This window comes from Carex rostrata, chromosome 16 (genome assembly GCF_964058835.1).
Source record: "Carex rostrata chromosome 16, lpCarRost1.2, whole genome shotgun sequence".
Classification (NCBI taxonomy): Eukaryota; Viridiplantae; Streptophyta; class Magnoliopsida; order Poales; family Cyperaceae; genus Carex; species Carex rostrata.
Genome location: NC_135933.1, coordinates 7291875 through 7317728, shown reverse-complemented (window position 1 = coordinate 7317728; position 25854 = coordinate 7291875). Strand labels below are relative to the sequence as shown.

General features: G+C 36.4%; 1 long non-coding RNA gene across 2 annotated transcripts; it reads left to right on the top strand.

The window, feature by feature from the left end:
* The first annotated feature begins 4180 nt into the window (after window positions 1–4180).
* Window positions 4181–8681, top strand: LOC144567002 (uncharacterized). Of its 2 annotated transcripts, none has more exons than XR_013515335.1 (3): window positions 4181–4314; window positions 7579–7629; window positions 7992–8681. It is a non-coding gene; the product is annotated as an uncharacterized LOC144567002 (long non-coding RNA). The 2 variants fall into 2 exon arrangements; XR_013515336.1 differs by lacking the exon at window positions 4181–4314 and adding an exon at window positions 4330–5999.
* The last annotated feature ends 17173 nt before the right edge of the window (window positions 8682–25854 follow it).

Genomic DNA, 25854 nt, shown 5'->3' with positions numbered 1-25854 from the left:
TTTTAGTTCTTCAGTTAATTGACCTACTGATACCAATTTTGTAGCTAATGATGGTACCAACAAAGTATTTTTAAGGGTTAAAGTCTGTGAAAAAGTCACATCTCCGGCTCCTTGTACAGGATAAGCTATTCCATTTGCATTTAATATACCATTTCTTCGAGGGTTTTTCAGATTTATAAGATCACTACTAGCATAAGTCATGTGATCAGTAGCTCCTGAGTCGATTACCCATTTTTGCAAATTTAAATTACCACTTGAGTTAGAAAGATTACCTTGACCGGTTTGCTTACCAAAATTTTCGACATTAGAAGCCAATTGAAGATTTTCAGAACTGTTTGCAGTCACACACTGGGTTGAACCTAGATCCGAATTGGACCCATGCTCCATAGACCCTTTGCTCTGGTTGATGGTTGCAAACTGGACAGAACCCGAATTCAACAGGTTCGGGTCAGCAGGGGCTTCTTTAGAATTTATGGAATTGGCTCGACCTTTTGACGAAGCCTTGTTCTTTGGATCTTTCCACCAGTCAGGGTATTTACCAGTTAATTTGAAACAATTCTCTCTAACATGCCTTATTCCTCCACAATAAGTACATTTCAACTTTGATTTATCTAGAAATGAAGAATTTTTGTTGAGAGAGAGATTTACCGATGGTTGTCTATACCCTTTTGACACCATTGCCATTGACTCGTGACTTATCTCTTCTTTCATCATGATTCCCTGCCGGGTTGCCTCCCTTCGTACCCGAGCGTAAGCTTGCTCTACCGTGGGGAAAGGAGTCATCTGCAACACATCTGCTCTCACATTGTCTAGACGGTCATCAAGACCATCTAAGAAGGTATACACCCGAGTTTCTTGAATAAAATTATTAAATTTCTCAATATCTTCTTTATGAATCATTGGGTTAGGTCGGCGAAAATCAATTTCACGCCACAAAGTCATTAATTCATTGTAATACACCTCAATTGCCCTACCCGACTGTTTCAGTCGAGTTACCCTTTTGTTGAGATCAAATACCTGAGCGGTGTCATTACCATCATAGAAGGTGGTTGCTATAGCGTCCCATACGTCTCTCGCAGTCGGATATCGAATGAAGTTTGCGAACAGCTTTTCGTCTAGAGAGTTGAGCAGCCATCCTTTGACTACTGAGTCATCAATGTCCCACTTTGCATACCCCGGGTTACCAGGTTGTGGTGGGTTAAATTCACCTTTGATGTGCTTCAATTTGTCACGCCCTTTGACAAACATTTCAGCTGCTTGAGACCATAACGCATAGTTGGATCCATCTAACTTGATAGAGATTGGGCTGGGATGTAGGGTGCCTTCTATCGCAGGAGCATGGTGTATAGGTGGTTGTTGTACAGCGGTTCTCTGTAGTAGAACAAGTTCAGTCAGTTTTTCAAGGAGGGATTTTGTAAGGGCAGCATCATTTGATGTAATGGCAGTCTCACTTGATTCTGCCATTTAACTATTAGAAGGAACACAAACTCCTTTCTAATTTTTTTGTGGATCGGTTTTGCTCTGAAGCGTAACACCTTAGATCAATATAGTATGGAGAACAGAGAGGGGACAAGAAGGACTCCGATTCTCCTAACTATATCAACAGGTTACAATCAGCTGAGCTCTGATACCATGTCAAAAAATTAAAGATTAAAGAACACAACACTCCCTCCAACCCTCCCTTTTCTTTATTTCATAATAATTTTTTCTAAGTTACAGAAATTGTTCATATTACAAGAAAAAAAGCATACTCCTTACACGGGTTGTATTTCCCTTTATAGAGTAGTGCAGCCAATAACTAAACAGAGGAAATAAATCTTACCCCTGATTCTAATATTTTAATTATAGAAACAACATTACACACCAAATAAATATAAAGGAAATGAAGATTTCTACAATATTTGTTAACTGACATAGGCGCTCCAGGAATCATAATGATTTTATTTCCTGATTCCGTCCCTCTTGGATCCAGTGTGCCATACACTCTACGTGCAGCTTGGAGTTTCAACAGTAACTCGCTCAAACTCGGCTCATTTACAGCCCTAATAGCTTCGATTGGTATTATGCTTCCAAATTTTGAAAATTTCTCAACCGTTCAAATAAGTTTGCACGAATTTTGAAGCATCCCCTTTTAAAGGCCTTACCCCTCTCCCTTTCTTTCCCTGCCACTGGGCCCTCTTTCTTTTCGCATTTTGGATGGGAGAATCCTTTAGGGTTTTCCCGCTCTCGCCTTTGCGCGGCTAGCCCTTGTGGTTGACCTGCTCCCGTCCCATCTCTGAGGGGATAATTCTAGGTCACATACTGGGTGATTAGTCGCTCACCCACAAGTTGTTTTATGAGGCATTTTGCAGCAAGAGCTGTCCCCGATGGTCACTTCGTTTGAATACCTACTTTTAAGGCCTTTTTGATTAGGTTTACGAGTCCTTGTGTTATTGTATTATGCATGGGGCCAGTGTTGTAAATAACGGTATGCGGTTGTTGGACGGACGGGGTACCGCCAATCGATTAATCAATATGCAGCCGATTAATCAGAATTATGCGGACAATTTAAGCTTTTTATTAAATTTATGTATATATATATCATAATTTATTAAAAATAATTTATTTAACTCATTAAACTTATCAAATAAACTTAATTTAACTTAATTTTATTATTATAACATGACACTACACTTTTTTTTAACGCATAAGCACTTTACATTTGTCAGTAGCACATTTATTTAATGAAAAAATAAATTCAAGAGGTAAACTTTTTTCAAATACTAATAACATATTATGTGAAAGAAATGAAACACTCCAACATAAAATCACTAAATTTTGTTTATAATAACAACTTAGTTTCATAAATGAATATATCGTACAAATTGAAAAAATTACATCAGTAATTAGTAAGAAAAATATATGATAAATAAATAGAAGAAGAATTAATTAATTTTAAAGTAAGTAAGAAGAAAAAACATATATAAAAAATATTGAATGTATGTACAAGCACCAACATAATTGCAATACATGATTTATAAAACTTATTATCACATACTATCACATAAAAAAGTCAATGTGAAATTTTTTTTTTACTGAAATAAATTGAAATAAACGGGAATAATCGAGAATAAATGGGAATAAAGGTAAAACGGCCGATTAATTGGAAAAAAATGGTCGATTAATCGAAAAAACGGTCGATTAATCAGAAAAATCCTCAAAAAGTCATCCGTTAAGTGTATTTGTAACGGTTTGGCCGCCGTTTCCGATTAAACGGCCAATTAATCGACCGCTAAGGCCGTTTTTTACAACATTGCATGGGACTCGATAGATCATGTATCCCCTTGCCCTAGCTTATTGATTAGGTACATTGTGGATTAAGTTTATATGAAAATTACCAAAAAAACAAAGAGATCATATGGTTTAATGAGAGAGTGCAGATTCACCTTTCTCGAAAATTGTGGTTTTTCTACTTTAAATCGGTTTTTTCATAAATTGGTTTAGCGGTTTTAAATACAATTTGGCCGGTTCAACTATTTTTTTTCCGGTTTAGTAACACATCCGATCTATTAAGTGAACCAAATCAGACAGGTAACCGGTTCCAGTTTTTTCCGATCAAACCGACTTGATCTGGTTCTGATAACACCGGTGAAAACCAATATATTTTTTATAATTTATAAACAACTTGTATTTGATGAATTAATATAAAATATCTTTCGTGTTTAGTCAAATTAAATTTGAATCGGGTTGATAGGATCGAACAGATTAGTCGAATAGTATTTGTTTATCCATCCTACATATTCATATTCGTGACCTCAAAGATATCTCATATTTTGCGTGACCGACGTGTCCGGTGGGATAGCGTGGGGCCCAGTATTATTGTAGCTTTAAAATTAGTGTAGAAAGTATTTGAACGGTCGAGATTTTACATAAAATCAAGCAAAATATGAGATATCTCAGAGATAGCGAATTCGAGGAGAACGACTGAGTAATTATTAGAGCGTCGATCCGAGTCCATATCTTCCTCTAAGATAACAGAATATTTCTGTTAGATCTGAACCGTCCAATCAGAATCTGGCCCAATCCGACCCGAGTAACATCGACGAGATCCCTTTAATGTTCGTGGGGATATGATCGGACAGTTCTGATTTAAACAGAAATATTTTGTTACCTTTGGTGATATGAACTCTATCCAGTGGATCCGTTATCCTCTCCACCGCGAACCCTCTTTTTTACTCTTGACGAGAGAGTGCAGACGGGTCTCTTCTCTGTTCGCTGTCTGTCAGGCGACCGCTTTGCCATCGCCTTCTCTCCGCCGCAGCCCTCAGCCCTCAGGTGACCGTTCCTTTCCTGTCCTTTAAGCACTCCTTCACGTTATTCATTTTCTAAGTTTCTCCCATTTTTTTTGTTTTGTTTTGTGTAAATAGTTGTTAAGTGTTGAATTTGTAATTCCTTTGCAGTTTGATAGGTTTATATGTCCGATAATTTGATCAATTTCAGTGTTATGGTTTAACTTGATTCGGATAAAATGATTATTTTCACCCTTTAGTTGGATCTGTTTCAAATTCGTAGCAATGATGTAGTTCTTGGTTAATAAATTCCTTCAACAAAAACTTTAGTACTTTTCCCAAAAGCCTTTACCTAAGGAATCTTTAATGCAATAGTACTTTTTGTTTTTTTCCCTAGTAAGGGTGGAGAAAGAAATGGTTAAATGAATTATTCTTCTAAAAGTGTATATACTTCTTTTGCTTCATATTTAATTTAATTGATAACAGAGTGTAGTAATTTTAGTAATTTCACTGGTTCAAGAGGTGTGGAAATAAATAAGTTTGCAGTTGATGGGGATATAAGCAATTTTGGGAATTTGATGGTCATATGGGCAATTAGCCCTATTATTATGATTAGCCTAATGTGTTTGGTACGCTATTTATATGTGCACACGTTTAGGAAATAGTGTTTATCACTTATAGTCTGATACCATGTATGAGTAATCTTAATGAGGGCTATTGTCAGGAAACTATTGGAGTAACTTCCGCAAAAAAAAAAAGAAAAAAGTAAAATACAGTTTCCGTCTGGCTTGAATATTTTTGGGCTTTTCCTTCTATCTATTTACTCTGCACTTGTGCAGTTTATCTTACAAAAAAAGCCAAAGAACGGTGATCCGTATATTTATTAAATTGAGGCCCAATTATTAACTACTACGTAAATCTGCTGGCTTCATTTTTTGTGATGTGTTAAGTCCAACCTGGTTGTGTATTTTTACAAGGTAATCCATAGATTATTAGAAAGATGCCCGGCTATTAAGTAAATCTGTTGACTGGATATTTGTGTCATTTGTGAAGTACAGCTTGGTTGTGTATTTGTATATGGTAATCCATAGATTTATTAGAAAGATGTCTGGCTATTAAGTAAATCCTTTGGCTAGATTTTTGGTTAACGTGTTAAGTCGATCTTAGTTGTGTGTTTTTATAAGGTAATATTTGAAAGATGCCCTGCTATCAAGTAAACCTGCTGGCTAGATTTTTGTGTGACGTGTTTAGTTCAGATTGGTTGACTATTTTTATTGGCGTCAGTATGAGCCTCGTTCAACTTATAAGTAACACACAGTTGTTACTTTTGTTTGGGATGCATATTGTTTGTGTACAAGCAATGTACGTTTAGCGCATCAACTGACTTCAAAACGGTGAGCGCTTTAAACCATCAAACAATTGAAGAAACCACGGCGCTCCAATCCACAAACTACGGCTGTTTAGGGTTTTGGATATGTAGCATTTATCCCTTGTTTCATTCAAGGGCTACGATGTACTTCACGAAAATAAATTGATGGTTACGATCAAACTTTTCTCCCTATAAAATGCCTTCAGTTGAGTCTTCCTGGATCGTGTATGGCCGAGATAGGTATATAGATAAATAGAGAGAGAGGTTCAGAGAAAAGAGAGAGAAAGCTTGATCATGTCATGTTTGGCGAAGGATTCATAGTAAAACAACCTGAAAATGGTGGAAGTTTTGGCGAATTTGTTGTGAGTCATCTTCTCCCTCTTAGTATTTTATTCTATTGTCTCTTGTACCCTTTTTTGTGACACGGTCTTTCTTTTCCGTAGTTATCTCTATGTTTTTTTTTATTAATAGGTTCTTTGATTTTGACAAAGTAACATAAATAACATGGGATTTAAGTCCAATCTGACCGACCTGACTTGATTTTGCAGATTTATATCTCGTATTTGTGGTTAAAGATTAAATTTTCATTAATTAAAATGGGATTTATGTCCAACCTGACCAACATAAATTACATGGAATTTAAGTCTAATCTGACTTGAATTTGCAGATTTATATCTAGTATTTGTGGTAAATATTGAATTTTCATTAATTAGACCGATAATTTGTGAGTATGGTTTGTGATTAAGAGACCAGATAAAACCTGACCTGATCTGTCTATGTAACATATAGTGATTGTAGTAAGTAATAATGCTATTGAAAGATGTGATGATGTAGAATTGAGATTAATGGCAATGAAAATAAAAATCAACTTTTGACAAATATTGAAAGGATCTGACAAAGCTGAACATATTGCTCTTTATTGCTATTATCCTTCATTCACCTTTTATATTTTCAGTAGACATTATCATATTAACTATAATGCTATTTTAATGAACAATTTAGTATTTTGTGTTTGTAATTTTCAATAAATAGTTCCATTATATTAAATGTTATTTTAAATGTTTTAATTTAAATTTCATTAGTAAATTTTACTAATTTATTAAAATTTATATTAACAAATGGAACTCATGAAATCTGCAAAATCTGAGCGTTTAAAATACCTGATATTTGTAAATATTTTGATCTTGCTTACATGCAATGTGCGTCTGGCTCTTATAAATAACTTAGCCTGGGTATCATGTGATGTGCATATATGACTACTGTGAATTGGAAGATATCAGATGTTACCATCTCTTTACTTGAAAGTCTGTCATATTTTTATTCTGACAAAATCCAATATATCATGTTAAAATCATTATTGCAATTGATTGGAAAAAGTTCATATGTTTTGAACAATTGATACTCATGCTTCTTTATGTTCTCTCTTTCACTAAAATTATAATATTTAATAATGATAATAGATATAAACAAAGTTTCAAGTATAGCTCATTGAACTTGCAGACATCCTGCTAATTATTTCAGTTTGTTAGCATTGTCTCCTAAAAAATTTAATAGGTTCATGGAAAACAATATTACCTAAAGTTTATTTCATGGACGAATAGGTTTAACAGCAGAAATGCTGTAATATGTGTGTTTCTCCTAAGTGGATATTATTCATTTTCTATGAATCTTGTTCTTCATGACAAGAAAAATATGAAAAAGCTTAAAACTCATAGTAGTCCGGTTAATGTGAAATAAGTGGCTCAAGGCCACTGATTTCTTTTCAAGATAGAAACCCTTACATGGTATACAGAAACAAAACAAAGGACAGTTTGCATGGTAAACAATTTGCATGATAGGTTTGCACGAGTACCCTATATCATTTCCAGTAGCAATTGTCGATTTCATTTTTTATTACAATTGTTTTATCTGTTTTTCTTGTTTTGTTTTTTGTGTAAATAGATTCAGTGCGTAGCACATTTAGTGAGGGGCTCTGCTGGAATTTTTAGCGAGGTATACCCAGTTCTCCTCTTTGCTTTAAATATTGAAATACTTATATTTGTGCACAAATTATAAATTTCTGGTTGTGAGCCTGATCAAATCGATTGACCTGATATTAAGTACAAAATAGTCCAAAAAAGTTGGTGATATTACTTCTACAAAAAGTGCTGTGTATTTTTTGTTAGCTGATTGACCTGATATTGCTTCTTATGCCACCTATTGGAAGTATTAGCGAATATGCATAAGAAAATTTGATGGCTTTTCACAATTAATCCTTACTAGCTAGTGGTAGCACAGTTAGTAAATTTCTTTCTTCCTGTTTTTGTTGTGAAATTATTTGTAAACTTTGAGCTTTACGTAATTAGTCTTTCCAGGAGGAATACATAATGGTATGGTGCAGCAGAGACGACAGCACCAGGATGGCTCAGCCCGCCGTAAGAGAAGGCATAAAACACAGCATGGATTAACTGGGTGGACCCGACTCTGACAATGATGCGGCGATTGTCAGTCACGGCGTTTCCAACGATGGTGTGGAGACGGCGCACCTCCTGGCAAATCTGGGCTCGAGAAACCAGCAGAGTTCGCCGGTGTCAGAGAAGTAACTCATGGTGTGCCATCCGGAAATCACTACCGTCGCCTTATGCCCGGCCTCCTTCCAGAAGGTTGTTATCCCTTCTTCCAAGTTCTCTTCTATTGTCAAGATGAGCTAAATATGAATACTATATTTCTTATCTCGAGGGATCTACAAGTCCAGAAATCCTCCATCGACAATGCGCATAAGGAAGATCCCATCTAATGAGGTGTGCAGCCTTTTAGATCGTTTAGAGACTGCTAGACGGCTCGCTGGGTGGCATCATTAGTTGTATTTCTTATATTTGCTAGGGTGGTTATGAAAAATTAAAACAATTTCCTTGGTACATATATGTAATTATGTATAAATCAATTGTCTTTGTTGGATGTCTGTATGTATAAGCTTTGTTTGGTGATCGAAAAGTCGATCTCATTAATTTATATGCTCTGTACTCTAAAATATTATAATAGTTTTTAGTTATGCCAATCTCTTATATGATAGCGTTGTATTGTTTGCAATAGCATGAATTGACTTGATACTTAAATTATCTCTATAAAACCATGTGCAGTTCATTTGCTTTGGCAATGCCGCAATGCCCATCTGTAAACGGCCGTAGTTTAATTAGAAGTGATAAATTGATAATAAACAAAAAGGAAGTATTAAAAACTCAACTAATTTGCATGGAACAATTGAAGTTATTTGTACAGTGGAACAAATTTATTAGACCAACAATAATGCGCCTAGAAATATAAATTAATATAATTAGAGCTTAAATCAATGTTCACACCAGGCCTACTCCATGAAACATACAAACATGCCGAGTATTTATCTTTGATAGAAATTTCATACCTTGTTATCGTAAGGCTATTTGAAAGTTAACAGGCCCAATTACTGTTCTGATTTTGAAGCACATTTTAAGCAGCGAAAAAAAAAAAAAAAACCAATTTTCTCAATTTGTACATATGGATCAGCAGGCCTTTTTCTTCTAGACTGTGTAAAAAATACATCCACGTTAGGGGATGAGTAAATTGTTCATAACTCGCTCATCATCAACTCACTTAAACTCGCTCATTTTATATGTTTGTTGACAGTAGGATGTGAATGATATAATTTAGTGGTTAACTTGTTGTATTTGAATAGTAGCAGTTAATTTGTATTTTTCAACTCTTCTAAGTTTTTGTTGTGTGATTGCCAATCAATTTCTCACTAGGTTGGGTTTAATATGATGTGTATAATGTGGGTACGCACAGAAAGTTGATTATATTCAACAAGGGGGAACCATATTTACATGGGTATACCGACCAAAATAGTAGTATCTCTCTGGATCTTATCACCGTTAATCAGATAAAACCCGTTTATGTAAAAATAAAACCCCAGCGCTCGTTCATACCTATCAAGCAGTCTCTCTAAGCGGAATGGCACCCCAACGCTCATTCATACCTATCAAGCGGTCTTGATTAGTAAGTATCAGGATCGGTTCTAAGCTAGGAACCGATCTTGATAGTATCAGCATCGGTTCTTATCTTAGAAACCGATCTTGATAGTTCATTTAAAGGCATTGCTAAGTCCGATTCATCACAAAATCGCCTTTCTTTCATCCTCAGACCTCGCCTCCATTACTTAGCGCAGCAGCTATTTTTGACAGCATTAATCAGCTATCTCCCTTCTTTTGTCAGGTTCATTAATTGATCGATAATCTTTTTTCTCAAGTTTGATGTTAGATGGAGCACCATTAATTCGGCTCATTTTATAAATCCTAAATCTCTCTTTTAGGTTTTTATACATTTTCTATTTCAAGCTTGGGTATATATGTGGAGATTAGCAAACTAATTGTGGGATATATGAGCTTTTGATATAATTATATTTGCATGTGCATGCTATATATATGAGCTTTTCATATATACCCATCTAAACCCTAAACCCTAAACCCTAGTATGTACCCTAGCTAGCATATATGCATCATATATATGTTATATATATATATATATATATATATATATATATATATATATATATATATACACACACACACATCCCTTAATTAGGTTTCGATGGTTTAATTTTGTAGTTGGTCTATTATTGAGAGATTTGGTGCAGCGATTTTCATCTCACTCGATACGGCATCTAAAAAAGTTGTAAGTAAAACATAAAACTCAGGTTTAATTAGTTTTGTGCATGAATGTGTATTTTGATAGCTAGACTAAATAGATTTGTATTACGTATTGTTGGGTTTCGAGGAACGGTTCAAACCCATTTAATTAGCTTAAGCTGCGGAAAGAGTAAAACAAAAATTTTTACATCTAACTTAAGCTACGGATTAAATGAATCAAGAAGATTCGTTTAATCCTATTTACAGATCTACTCCATAATTGATTTCCTAAAGCATTAAATCTATTTACAAATTAAATAGATTAATATAACAATTTATACCTTGATTCCAAATCTCAGTTGGAATGCAGACCGAGCGAGTAGAGCCTCACCAGGGATGGAATCGACTCGCAGTATCACACGTGTGATACCTCTATTGGTTATCCACCAGGACTAACCGGAGAGCGATTTACTTCTTCTGCCAGAAATACCGTAAACCGCGGAATTCTGCAGAAACACTATTCACCGAAAAAGAGACAGATTAAATATATTTAAGAATGCAAGTTATTCCGTTTTACTAATAAAGCAAAACATGAAATACCGCAGAATCTAAAAATATATTTTTCTGAATCTCGTAATAACCGAAATCAAGGAAGAGAGGGAAAACCGATCAACGAAGTAATCAGATTAACACGTGAATTAGTGAGTCTTTCTCTCTATCCCTACCCCTCTATTTATAGACTTTTGAGGAGGTTGGCAAAAGACCAAAATACCCCTCAAAACAAATCTATTTACCAAAAGCCCTTGACACCTCATCCTTTTATCATGTGAAATGACCAAAATACCCTTGCCACCTCACATGACACATGTCAATACATGGGAAGTCGGCACCAAGGTAAAAAAGACCATTTTGCCCTTGGCCCATTAAGGATGAATAGTAAAAGGCTTTGATTTTGGGCTTTTGCCTTTGGGCTTTTAATTTTAATTAAGGCTTTGATTATTTTGGGCTTTTAAATCCATAATTCAAATCCATAATTAACAATTAAAATTCCAAATCAAATATATATAATTGTCATATACAATTATATTTCTTTTCGGTTATTGTTCGGTAGCTTTTATACAACGTAACGTGTACGTTTATAAATTAACCGTTGTTTCTGCTTGTCATTCTAAATGACATTTATAATTTAATTATATCATGTATAATTAATTATAACCATCTTAATATTAATTATAATCAATTTATAATTAATCAGTAAGATTCTCCGAGTAGCTCCTATATGGTGTGACCCAATAGGATCTGTGTTATGTTGGTAAACAGAGTTAAAACTGTTTTAACTTCTGTTAGTCATGGGTGGCATCTGGCAACACATCATGACCATCCAATTACACAGATGATGCTGTTCTGTACAATATCACGATCCAGTAAACAATTTACTTGTGTCAGTTCTTCTGTCTCATAGCTATCAGATCAGTTTCAAGGTAGATGTGTGTCATCCTTGGTAACTGTATCTTTTCTTGATCTTGAATAGATTATCAAATATAATTACTCTTGTAATTATACCGCATGCAGATAATCTAACTCTATCAAGGGGCCCAGTGATGCTATAGCTCGTATAGAGATACGAGGGACAAATAGTATTCTTGGCAGACTATCACTTCCTCAGCTAAGTTATATATATGGAAATGCTACCGTTATGGCTGCTTTTTACGGACAGCGTTAGATAACACTTACTCATATATATTTCTTAGTGGGAACGATAAATACCTCATACTGTAGAACTTTGACACTGAATGAAAACATAAATGACACGAACACAATTCTATTTAATGTTTCATTCGGGGTCTGTCAAATATCATGTTCCTAGAACATGTATCCATGTGATTAAAATGACATCTCGTGTCAGGTGGTTTGTAAAACTTAACCATCTTTTAATCCACATGCTAACCTTATCGCGGTAATTAGTGTTCCTGCTAATTACCTTGGTCAGTGACTTTTAAGAGTATATATTATCTATATTATGGAGTTTCACAATTTCAGTCATGAACTCGAAATGATCCATAATTTCAATAATACTCAAGGCAACAAAATGATATATAAATAAACATTCAATTCATGAACAAAGCTTTATGATTAACTTATCGTATTATTGACTTCTAGATTATTACAAACTAACAATCTCCCACTTAAGCTAGGAGCCAATCATTGTAGGCCCTAGTTACACAAATCTCTAGTATTCTAAAAATCTCGCAGATCTAAAGAAAAAACTCATAGCCAGTCTCCTATGTGTCTCAGACCCATAGAGGCAATATGCATCTGGTGCTTGGCTTGAGGAAGAGGTTTCGTGAGTGGATCAGCTGTGTTGCTGACTGTGTCAACTCTACATATCTTTACATCACCTCTATTTACGATCTCTCGTATCAGGTGAAAACGCCGTAGAACATGCTTGGATTTCGAGTGCGATCTCGGTTCTTTGGCCTGAGCAATAGCTCCATTGTTGTCACAGTAGAGGTCCACAGGGCCTTGAACACTGGGAACCACTCCAAGTTCGCTAAGGAACTTCTTGATCCAGAAACCCTCTTTAGCTGCCTCGGATGCAGCTATGTACTCTGCTTCGGTGGTTGAATCTGCTGTAGTCTCTTGCTTTGAACTCTTCCAGCTCACAGCACCACCGTTGAGTATGAACACATACCCAGACTGTGATCTTGAGTCATCACGATCAGTTTGGAAACTGGCGTCAGTGTAACCATTAATCACAAGCTCGGAATCACCACCGTAGACGAGAAACATATCCTTAGTTCTTCTCAAGTACTTAAGGATATTCTTTGCAGCAATCCAGTGCTCTTTGCCTGGATTAGCTTGATATCTACTGGTCACACTCAAAGCGTACGAGACATCAGGGCGAGTGCACAACATGGCGTACATGATAGAGCCAATAGCCGAAGCGTATGGTACTCTACTCATGATGCTTCGCTCATCAGTTGTCGAAGGACACTGAGTCTTGCTTAGCTGAACACTATGAGACATTGGCAGGAATCCTCTCTTAGAATCCTGCATGCTGAACCGATTCAGCACTTTGTCAATGTACGTGCTTTGACTTAAACCTATAAGTCTATTTGATCTATCTCGATAGATCTTTATGCCTAGTATATAGACAGCTTCGCCCAAGTCTTTCATTGAGAAGACTTTCTTCAACGAAGACTTGGCTTGTTGCAAAAGAGGAATATCATTTCCCATTAGTAGTATGTCATCTACATATAGGATAAGAAAAGCGATGGCACTCCCACTAGTCTTTCTGTATACACATGGTTCTTCTTCGCATCTGACGAAGTCAAGCTTTTTGACTTCTTCGTCAAATCGAAGATTCCAACTCCGTGATGCTTGCTTCAGTCCATAAATGGATTTAAGAAGCTTGCACACCTTCCCAGCATTCTTTGAATCCTCAAAACCCTCAGGCTGTGTCATGTACACATCCTCTTCTAAATTTCCATTTAAGAAGGCGGTTTTGACATCCATTTGCCATATTTCATAATCATGAAATGCGGCAATTGCTAGGAGTATCCGAATTGACTTAAACATAGCCATGGGCGAAAAAGTTTCATCATAATCTACACCGAGAATCTGTTTGAAACCTTTCGCTACTAGCCGTGCTTTGTATACAGTCATCTTACCATCCATGTCTGTTTTCATTTTGAAAACCCACTTGTTAGCTATGGGTTTTATCCCATCAGGTGGTACAACTAGGTTCCAGACTGTGTTGTCATACATGGACTGTATTTCGGATCTCATGGCCTCCAGCCATTTATCAGAGTCGGGCCTATCCAATGCTTCCGCATAGGTCAAAGGATCTTCAGTGTCATAGGCTGAGATCTCGTGCAGTCCCAAGTACCTTTCAGGTGCATAGACTACTCTTGTTGACCTACGTAGTACTCGTTCTTCAGGCTGTTGAACTTGATCCACAACTGTCTGCGGATCCAGTTCTACTTCAACTTGCGTTGAAGTACTTGAGCTCGGGACTAGAACCTCATCCACAGCTACTTGTGGATTTGGAACTTCCAGATGCTCATTAGCCGAAGTATCAAGAGGTGGGTTAATCTGATCTGGTTCAGATATTGTATTATGTGATGTATCTTGAATTTCTTCAAGTATTACATTACTCCCACTACTTCCTTTTGCGAGAAACTCGTTCTCCAAAAATATACCATGACGAGCAACAACTATTTTGTTCTCGGATTGGTAATAGAAGTAATATCCTTTCGTTTCCTTAGGATATCCTACGAAGAAGCATTTGTCAGCTTTGGGATCAAGTTTGCCAGACGTCGGACGTTTGACAAATACTTCGCAACCCCAAATTTTAAGATAAGACATAGTTGGGATTTTCCCAAACCATAACTCGTATGGAGTCTTTTCTACTGACTTGGATGGAACCATGTTTATTGTTCGTGCAGCAGTTTCTAGTGCGTGCCCCCAGAAGGATTTCGGCAGAGTGGCTTCACTCATCATGGATCGAACCATATCCAGTAGAGTTCGATTCCGTCTCTCAGAAACACCATTCCATTGTGGTGTCCCCGGAGGTGTGAGCTGTGAGACTATCCCACATTCCTTTTAAGTATTCTTTAAACTCAAAACTCAAGTATTCGCCTCCACGGTCAGAACGTAGAGCCTTAATACTTTTGTTCAATTGATTTTCTACTTCAGTCTTGAATTCTTTGAACTTGTCAAAGGATTCAGACTTATGTCTCATCAAGTAGACATAACCGTATCTACTGTAATCATCAGTAAACGTGATAAAGTAAGAAAAACCATTTCTTGTGCAAGTACTCATAGGTCCACATACATCCGTGTGTATAAGACTTAACAAGTCACTTGCCCTTTCGCCCTTTTTGGAGAAAGGCGCTTTGGTCATTTTACCTCGTATACAAGATTCGCATGTGTCAATTGATTCCAGATCAAATTTACCAAGAAGTCCATTTTTATGTAACTTCTTGATGCGTTTCTCATTTATATGACCAAGGCGACAATGCCACATGTAAGTCGTGCTTTCATGTGATGCTTTGAGTCGTTTGTTATTTATGTTAAACACGGGTTTATTCATTTCCAGTATATAAAGACCATTCATCATATAAGAAGATCCATAATATAATTCATCTTTGTATATAGAACATCTATTGTCCTTTATCACAAAAGAGAAACCATTCATCTCTAAACATGAGATTGAAATGATGTTTCTGGAAATGCTAGGAACAAAATATACATTTTCTAATTCCATTACAAGCCCGCTGGGCAAATACAACTCTATACTACCAGCTGTTACGGCTGCAACTCGTGCTCCGTTTCCAACTTGGAGTTGTATCTCCTTGTTACGTAGCTTCCTTCTATTCTTTAGTACCTGCATATTTGAACAAATATGAGCACATGATCCAGTATCCAATACCCAATCATTTATAGAGGTAGCAACGTTAACTTCAATAACAAAAATACCTGAGGTTGAAGCCTTGGAAACCTTTCCAGACTTCAGATCCGCTAGGTACTTCAGGCAGTTCCTCTTCCAATGACCCTTGCTATTGCAGTAATAGCATTCAGAGGAAGCAGCAACCTTTATCTTGGGAGGATTCGGTTTAAGAATCTTTTTCCCTTTGCCTTGATACTTGGGAGCCACCTTCTTTGGGGCTTTCTTTATCTTTTTCCCACCAGCTTGGATCATGAGAACAGAAGACTTTTTCTTCATGTCCCCATCAGCAATCCGAAGCATCCCTTGGAGCTCTTGCAAATTTTTATCCATGCCAAGCATATGGAAATTCATGATGAATCCCGAAAAGCTTGGAGGAAGTGAGTGCAGGATAATGTCCGTAGCAAATTCCTTGCTTATCGGAGCATTCAGCTTCTCGAGCTGCTCAACATCGCTCGTCATACGGAGCATGTGAGTTCCCATAGAGCCTCCCTCGGTCAACCTGTGACCAAGTAGAGATTTTGTCACTTTAAATCTCTCGATACGCGCTTGCTCTTGAAACATGTTCTTGAGCTGATCGCATATGATATAAGTTTTGGTATCCATGAATCGGCGTTGCAATTCAGGACCCATAATACTTACTACGAGACCTTGTACATCAAGCTCATCCTCTTTGTGCTTGTTGTACTTAGTGACATCCTCTGGTTTGCCATTTGTTCCTGGCTCAGCAGGGACAGGTGAGTTCAAGACATATTCTTTCTTTTCACGTCTTAGTACAATGGTGAGAGTACGGAACCAATCAGTGAAATTGGATCTGTCCTCTTTCAGTGTTTGTTTCTCGAGCAGGGAGCGTAGAGAGAATGATGTTTCTTTAGCCATATTACTACAATGTTTAAAATGTAAAGATTTTAGCTTTGTTCATGTAATGTTTTATTCTAATGATAAAACTCCCACTGCAAATTTGTTCTATTCCCGTTTTGCAGTAGGACCAAGATCCCTATTTTCACCAATAACCAAGGCAGTGTATGCATATCATGGCTATCAGTTATCTTAGGTAAGCAAACTTGCTAATCACACCTCTTTGTGATTCTTGGTTTCGTTAATTTTGATCAAATGTTACGTGATATAGAAGAGGATTTTGATATAGTGGTAGATAAATGTGATAATTTTGATCAAATGTTACGTGATATAGAAGAGGATTTTGATAATGATAAGCAGTATTGATTGTTTGAGAATTTGTACGAAGATTCTAATAAGGAATTGTATCCTGGTTGTTCTAAATTTTCAAAATTGAAAGGTGTATTAAAATTGTATAACCTTAAAGCATCTAACGGTTGGAGTGATAGAAGTTTTACTGAGCTATTACAAACTTTAAAAGAAATGCTTCCGGAAGGAAACGAGATACCACCCAATGTTTACGAAGCGAAGAAAATATTGTGCCCAGTGGATTTGGAAGTTCAAAGAATACACGCGTGCTGAAATGATTGTATATTATATCGAAATGAGTATGAAGACCTTCACGAGTGTCCAAAATGTGGTGCATCACGTTACAAACCAAAGCAGATTGCCAGTGATAAAAGTGATGATTGTAAACCGAATAAATGACCTCCTGCAAAAGCATTGTGGTACCTCCCCGTAAAACCGAGATTTAAACTTTTGTTCTCAAATGCTAAAGATGCGAAATTAGTGCGTTGGCATGCCGAAAACCGGAAGAAAGACGGGAAATTACAGCACCCCGCTGATTCTCCTCAGTGGAGGAATATTGACAGAGAGTTTTCTGAATTCGGACGTGACCCTAGAAATCTAAAGCTTGGGCTGAGTGCAGATAGAATAAATCCGCATAGTAGCATGAGCAGCAAGCATAGCAGTTGGCCGGTTCTATTGTGCATTTATAATCTTCCGTCTTGGTTATGTATGAAGTGCAAATACATCATGTTGACCTTGCTCATATCAGGACCCAAACAGCCCGGGAACGACATAGATGTGTATCTAGCGCCATTGATTGAGGATTTAAAGGAATTATGGCATCCCGGAGTGCAAATATTTGATGCATACAGCAAGGAGAAATTCACTTTACGGGTCATGCTTTTCTGCACCATTAATGATTTTCCGGCTTATGGAAATTTGTCGGGTTATAGTGTCAAAGGAGAGAAAGCTTGCCCTGTTTGCCTGGATGATACAGTCGATGTGTGGCTACCCAACTCCTCTAAAAATGTGTACATGGGTCATCGTAGATTTCTTCCTGCCAACCACGCACACCGAAAGAGAAAAAAATAATTCAATGGAAAGACCGAGAATACCAAAGCAAATTATCCGTTGACCGGTAAGCAAGTTTATTTGCGAGTGAAAGATTTGAAAGTTCAATTGGGTAAATTTAAAAGGAAAGTTCAATTCGGGGCATATTGCCAAAGTGTGTTAGGCAGACCATTACGAAGCTTTGTTTTTTCTTTAACGCCATCTGTTGCAAAGTAAATGATCCTGATACGCTAGATGCTCTGCAGAAGGAGGTTGTTGTCACTCTTTGTCATCTTGAAATGTATTTTTCGCCGTCTTTTTTTGACATCATGGTTCATTTAATCGTTCACCTAATTAGAGAAATTAAGATGTGTGGACCTGTTTTCTTGCGGTACATGTATCCGTTCGAGAGATACATGGGATTGTTAAAGGGATATGTTAGGAACCGATATCGTCCTGAGAGCAGCATCGTAAGAGCTTACACTGCCGAAGAGGTTATTGAGTTTTGTACTAATTATATGGATGATGTCAAAGCCATCGGCATCCCTAAATCTCGGCACGAGGGTAGACTTCACGGGGTAGGCACAATGTCACTAGCACATTTTCATGTTTTGCAACACCTCACTGACGTTCATCTTTTTTGGGACGAGCATATGACTCTCTTGTGGCAACAGAATCCTAAGAAATCCGACAAGTGGTTAATCGGCGAACACAATAAAAAGTTTGAAACATGGTTAACACGTAGAGTTCTGCAAGCTCCGGAGGGAGAAAACATTAAAGAAATTGTCAAATTGTTGGCTCTTGGTCCAGTCCATGTCGTGAGGACCTTCCAAGGATATGACATCAACGGGTACACATTTTACACAAGAAAATCAAGATTTAAAGAGTACCGTGCAAAACAGTGGAGTGACGTTAATAGCTGTTTCGAGTGATTTGTCAGATCCAAAAGGTGCCGGACCATCGCATGCATCGATGTCATATTACGGGTTTATTGAAGAAATTTGGGAGCTCGATTACAGAAGATTTAATATCCCGTTATTTATGTGTAAATGGGTCGATAACCGTAGGGGGGTTAAAGTCGACGATGATGGTTTTATTTTGGTGAATTTCAACAAGGCTGGATACAAGGATGATCTATTTATACTTGCAAGACAAGCCACGCAAGTGTTCTACGTAACTGATCCGGCCGATCATTCAAGACATATTGTCCTCTTTGGAAAAAGACGTATCATTGGGATTGATAATGTCGAAGACGAAGAAGCGTACGATCATTTTGATGAGATACCACCTTTTTCCACTGGCATGGCATCTCTACCAGGCACTGAGGATAATGAAACAGGTCACATGCGCATCGATCATAATGAAGGAGAATGGGTTGAAGAAGTTTCTATTGGCAAGTCATAATATTGGTATGTCATACATTTAATATTGGTGTGTAAAAAAATATAAAAATGTGAGTTAATAATCTTTAATATTGCTGACAAAAAGGAATATTTTTTTTCTTCAGAATGCATTGAAACATCGGACAATGGGAAGCATGCAAGTTATTCTTCAACACTTCTTGTAGCTTATTTTTTTCATGTTATATGTAATTTATTAGCTTATTTTTAAATTTGTAATGTTAATTTTTTAGCAGCTTATTTTATTCCATGTTATAAGTAATTTTCATGGTATTAAAGGTTTTTAAAATAGCTTATGTGCTAAAGTAATTTTCAAATTAGTTATTATACTAAAGTAATTTTTTGAAAATAAAACACACAAATATAATGAAACATACACATAAAACATGTATTAAACACACAAATATTAAAATATACTATCAAGAACGGTTCCTAGCTTAAGAACCGTTCCGGATAGTATATTTTAATTATTTTATAACTATCTGGAATGGTTCTTAAGCTAGGAACCGTTCCTGATAGTATATTTTAATTATTTTAAATATTTTAAATAAATAAAACATCCAGGTACCTATCAGGAACGGTTTTTAAGCTAGGAACCATTCCTGTTGTTTTATTTAATTAAAATATTTAAAATAATTAAAATATACTAGCAGGAACGGTTCCTAGCTTAAGAACCGTTCCAGATAGTTATCAGGAACGGTTCTTAAGCTAGGAACCGTTCCTGATAGTCTTAGGTTACAAATTCGGGACCCGAAATTCAAATCTCATTTGCCTCACTCTCCTCCTAAAACCCTTCTCCTCCTCCTTCCTTGGCCGTCTCCTCCTCCTCGTCCTCCTTCGCCTTCTCCTTCCTTAGCCGTGACCTCCTTCTCTAGCTCCTTCCTTGGCCGTGACCCCTCTCTCTCCTTCTCCTCCGTTGGCTCTTCTCCTCCATCGGCTTCATTGGCTCTTCTCCTCCGTCGGCTCCATTGGCCGTGACCCCTCTCTCTCCTCCGTCGGCTCCATTGGCTCTTCTCAGGTAATTGTTAGATCAATTGAATAAATAATTATTTTAGTTAATTATTTAGTTACCAAACCGAAATGATTGTGAATGTATGTATGCTTAAATAATTGTTAGATTAATTCGGGTATATTCTTGTGATACTTGCATAATTGTGAATGTATATGCTGGTTTAGGGTTTAGGGTTTGCAAATTTAATTCTTGTGAAACTTGTATATGCTTATAGATTCGGGTATATGCTTAAATAATTGTGAATGTGTGTATGCTTAAATAATTGTGAATGTAGTAAGTCCCCTCTCCCTCTCCCTCGGTTTATTATGAATTGATTACAAAATTATTTAGAAATGTTTAGAAATTGTTTAGACCATTTCGGATTAGAAATTCTTGAAATTGTTTAGAAATGTTTAGATAATTGTTTAAGAATTGTTTATAGATTCATACAAATGTTGATTTGTGAACATATATGGAAGGTGATAACTATGAACATATTATTGTGATACTTGGGTAAATTATATTCTTGTGATACTTGGATAAATTATATTCTTGTGATACTTGGGTAAATTATATGAAGGTGATACTTGTTTGAAATTGTTAGAAATTGAGTTTAGAAACTCGGATTATTAGAAATTGTTAGAAATTGCAAATTTTGATACTTGTTATATTGTTAACCTATTTGCAAATTCAGATATGGAAAGCAATAGTGGGTTAGACTTGGTTAAGAAACAAGGAAGAGGGCCTAACCAAATCAAGGAGAAGTTTAACGAGAAAGGGCAAAAGCTGGAACTTGACAAGTTTAACAGGCCGGTTGTTACTAAGGATACAACGTCTTTTCCAACTGAATTCGGTATTTTGGTGAGAAGGAGTATTCCTATAAGTTTTCAATTCTGGAAAGATGTTCCAGAAGAGAACAAGCTGAAAGTATGGGAAACACTGAAGGTAAATAACGTAGTACTAAGTTCACAGGCTTTCATTTGATATTAACTAACTCTAAATTTTGATTTCTATTTGTTTGGCAGCTGAAGTGGGGTATAAAAGATGATGTAAAAGTGAGGGACTATTATTATCAAAAAATGGCTACTTGTCACCGGAAGTGGCGAAATGACATGACTAAAGTGTGGCACGCGGGTGAGACGCCCGATTTTTCCAAGCAAAATATGGAAGAAAAAGACTGGGAGCTATTTGTCAAGTATCGAGAGACGGAGGAGTTTGAGGTATGTTTATTTCTGCGGATCACCTACCTTATCTCTAAGTAAGAATTCAAATTTTCTTATAATTAAGGCCTACAATGACTTTCTTGACATTGTAGACTGCCAGCAAGATTGGAAAGGAGAATCAGGCCAAAAACGAGTATCGGCATTTCTTAGGATCTAGAGGTTACAGTGGTGAGGGTTTCCGGAGTAGGCTTACAGATGCTATGCAGGCGATTGCAGATGAGAAAGCATCTAGTGATCCGTCTTCCCAAGGGTCAAAAACAAGTCCATTGAAACCAGAAGAGGTCCTTGATATGTCGATTGAGCATAGGCACGTCACCTGGAAACTAGCAAGACAAAAGCTCGATAAGGAGACCAAGGAACGCTTTTATCCAGAAACATACGTACCGGTTATCAAGAAAATTGTGAGGATTTTAGATATTGTCATTCATTGAAATCTCAACTTTAATTTATTACGTTATAACATGTTGTCATTTCAGGAAGAACAAGAGACGGCTCTGAAACAGGGCTTGTTGGCCGTCGACCGATACGACGATGTTCTCGGAAAATCTCTGCCAAATCCGGAACATCCTGGGAGGGTGAGAGGAGTGAGAGGTTTGGTTCCAATCAGAAAAACATACGAGAAGAGCTCAATAAGGAGGAGACACGCTCCCTCGAGTTCCGAAGCAGAAATTGATGCGAGAGTGGAAGCAAAAGTGGACGAGAAAGTAAGAGGAATAGAGGATAGACTACGAGCAGAAATAAGACAAGAAATGAAGTCTGAACTTGCACTTTTGCTTCAGCAGACAATGGGCCAACAAGAGAAGACGTTTACCCCAACAGTCCTTCAGAGCAGCTGCCAATCAGTTAAACCAATTGCAGATCTTTCCGGGTTTACTGAGGTAATGCAAATTCAAATTCAATAACATTCAGATTTCACAATTTATTTTCCATTATATGTTCTAGTGTTCATACGTTTTAGTTTATTCGAGTAAATACATATATTTGAACAGGAGGCAGAACTAAGCTGCAAACTCCTGGCAGTTGTCAATGGGAACACTATTCGAGTGGCCATGGGGACAATTCATGTTCCAGCTGTATCCGGTGGAACAATTCACAGCAGGCCGATGCCGCCTGACCATGCAAGAGTAATGGTGGATGGTATTTCCGATGTGGACTTCATAGAACTCCCATTACCTGTACCAAATGGCGAGCAGGAAACCCTAAAGGATGTCCTCGGCAGTTTCACTGCATGACCGATGTCCATGATAGTGATAGGTTCAGATGAGGTATATTATTATTACAAGTTCTTATACTTTCGAATTAGTATATATATATGTGATAGAGTTATAGTTGGTTCTGGATTTTATTTTAATTTATTATGAAATTTTGCAGGAACCAGGCAAAGAATTAGTTGTTCCTGGAGGTCCGAAAGCAACGAGTCACTGCAAGGCATTTGATGGTATCAATTTTGACAAGCTGGGACGGACATTCAAGCATATTCGTGATCTGTTTTTGGAGCTAGATGGCAGTCCAATCGAAATCGATTCGCCAGTTGATCTTTTATGTTCAGATGACTCCATACGTGTCTATGCAGATGATTATGCGGCCTTGCTTAAACCACGGGAGTGGCTCACTGTACCAGTTGTTCAGATCTGGATGCTGTGAGTTAATATTCGTAATAATTGCAGAATTTTAGTACTTGTAATTCAAATTTCACAAAATTGAGATTATCTTTGCGTCTTTATTTCATAGGTATTGGCACAAATACCTCAAGGAGGAATATCCCGATGAGCAGGTTGGTTTCATGGACCTCAATCGAACAAATGCCACCTTGTTGAATGATGACCGAGGACGTGTTCTTCAATACATAGGGAAAGCACTCCGAGAAAATCGGGACAAGAGATTGATCTTCATACCTTACCATCAGATGTCAGTGTTATATATATATATATATATATAGAGTACGGCTAACGCGCTTCCTCTAGCATATGGACCGAAATGCTTCCGGTGGAAATTTGAAATTTCAAAATCCAAAAAGTCGATCTGAACCGTTCATCTTCTTCTCCATATTAATATCTGCTTGGAGACCAAATTTTACATTTTTCTGAAATTTTTTACTATTTATTAAGCCACTTTGAAAATTGCTGATCCAACGGTGGCTTGCCAAACAGTAAAAATCAGAAGCTACCGTTGGATCAGCGATTTTCAAAGTGGCTTAATAAATAGTAAAAAAATTCAGAAAAATGTAAAATTTGGTCTCCAAGCAGATATTAATATGGAGAAGGAGATGAACGGTTCAGATCGACTTTTTGGATTTTGAAATTTCAAATTTCCACCGGAAGCATTTCGGCCCATATGCTAGAGGAAGCGCGTTAGCCGTACTATATATATATATATATATATTCTAATTTTATTATATTTCAATTAATATCAATTATAGAATATGACATGCTACAAACCTAACATGCATAAATCATTGGATATTGGCTGTGCTTATGCCAAGAGAACGTGCATTGTACGTGTACGACTCCGATAAGAAGAGCAAAAAAATGCTAATGATCAGTGCTGCTGTCGAGGAGTAAGTGCCTTCCTGAATCCTTTTACGTTTGTTTAGAATACTAATGATTTTATTATTATATTATCATTTTAAATATGTCTCGTAAGTACTGATTGTTCAATGTCTTCATATTTGAACAGCGTCTTCATGAGGGAAATGAGTAATTCTTTAACGGTTTGTAACGATTGCAAGGTAATAGTTTCTATTGCGATATGATTATAATGACCTAGATGCACAGATTTGTGAATATACATATAAACTATTTGTATGCTCGTAATACAAACATTTTATTTTATTGAAACTTGTTATATAGTGCCCACAACAACCAGCTGGCTGGGAATGTGCATATTATACCATGTTGCTCATGCAAGACATAATAAAGCACTGTCTTGATGTTTTTCCGCAATTAAAGGTATATATGCATTTATAAATTTTTCAAAAATAAGCATTGTTGCTTCAAATATAATAAAATACACAATTTAATTGTATATATATGCTCTTCTAAATTCTAAAAATGCAGGATATTCTCGCTAAATATACGGTACAACGCTTGTCCAACTTTCGCCAAATGTGGGTCCAAATTTTGCTGAAAGAAATAAAGCCGAGAAGAAGTACAACAATTTAGGGTGTTTTATCCGAATTTGCATGCATATATGAACATGATTTTTTTGTAATAAGTTAGGATGTGTTTGATATATAATTAATTTAGGATATGTTTTATTGATAATTAAATTAGGATGTGTTTTATTGATAATTAAATTAGGATGTGTTTTATTGATAATTTAGGATTTGTGATAAATTAGCATTTTGGCCAGCTAAATAAATATGGAAGCTGGTCATTTAATAAAAATTATTTTTTTAAAATTCAATAAAGCATCAGGATCGGCTCTTATATTAGAAACCGATCCAGATATCATTTTAAAAAAAAATGCAAAATATAACTATCAGGATCGGTTCTTACGTAAGAACCGTTCCAGATAGTTACTATCTGGAATGGTTCCAACGTAAGAACTGTTTCAGATAGTAACTATCTGGAACGGTTCCAACGTAAGAACCGTTCCAGATAGTAACTATCTGGAACGGTTCTAACGTAAGAACTGATCCTGATAGTTATATTCTGAATTTAAAAAAAAATCTAATTTAAAATATACATCTGGATCGGTTGTACTGTAGAACCGATCCATATAGTAACTATTAGGATCGGTTGTAAAACCGATACAGATTTGTTTGGTATCTGTGTCGCCCTGATCAGGATCGGTTGTGAACCGATACTAATAGTCGTATATAACCGATCCTGATTCTATTTTGTCCACTGGTGCCCAAATCTAATAACCAAAATTGATTGATCTGTAACCGAATTAGATGACCTAAAAGCTAGATGATCTCAAGTATCCAACCTAATATAAATTCAGGCGTGACCTCTATTTTTCTCTCAAAAAAAAAAAACCTAATATAAATTCGAACAACGTATCACGTGAGAATCTGATGCTGGACGCAAACGATCCTTACCCAAATTAATTTGTAAAGCCTATTATTTGTAACCAAATTGTTTACAACAATCCATTATAATTAATTTTTTTTAAATCTAAGTCACTTTGTATTTAATTTTTGAAAGATAGTAATTTTACGATGCTAGTTGAATGTTACATATGTGAAATTATAAGTAGATTAAATAAAGTAGGCGATAACAAAATAACATATTTATTTGGAGAAATATAAATGCAAAATTAAATGCTTCAAATG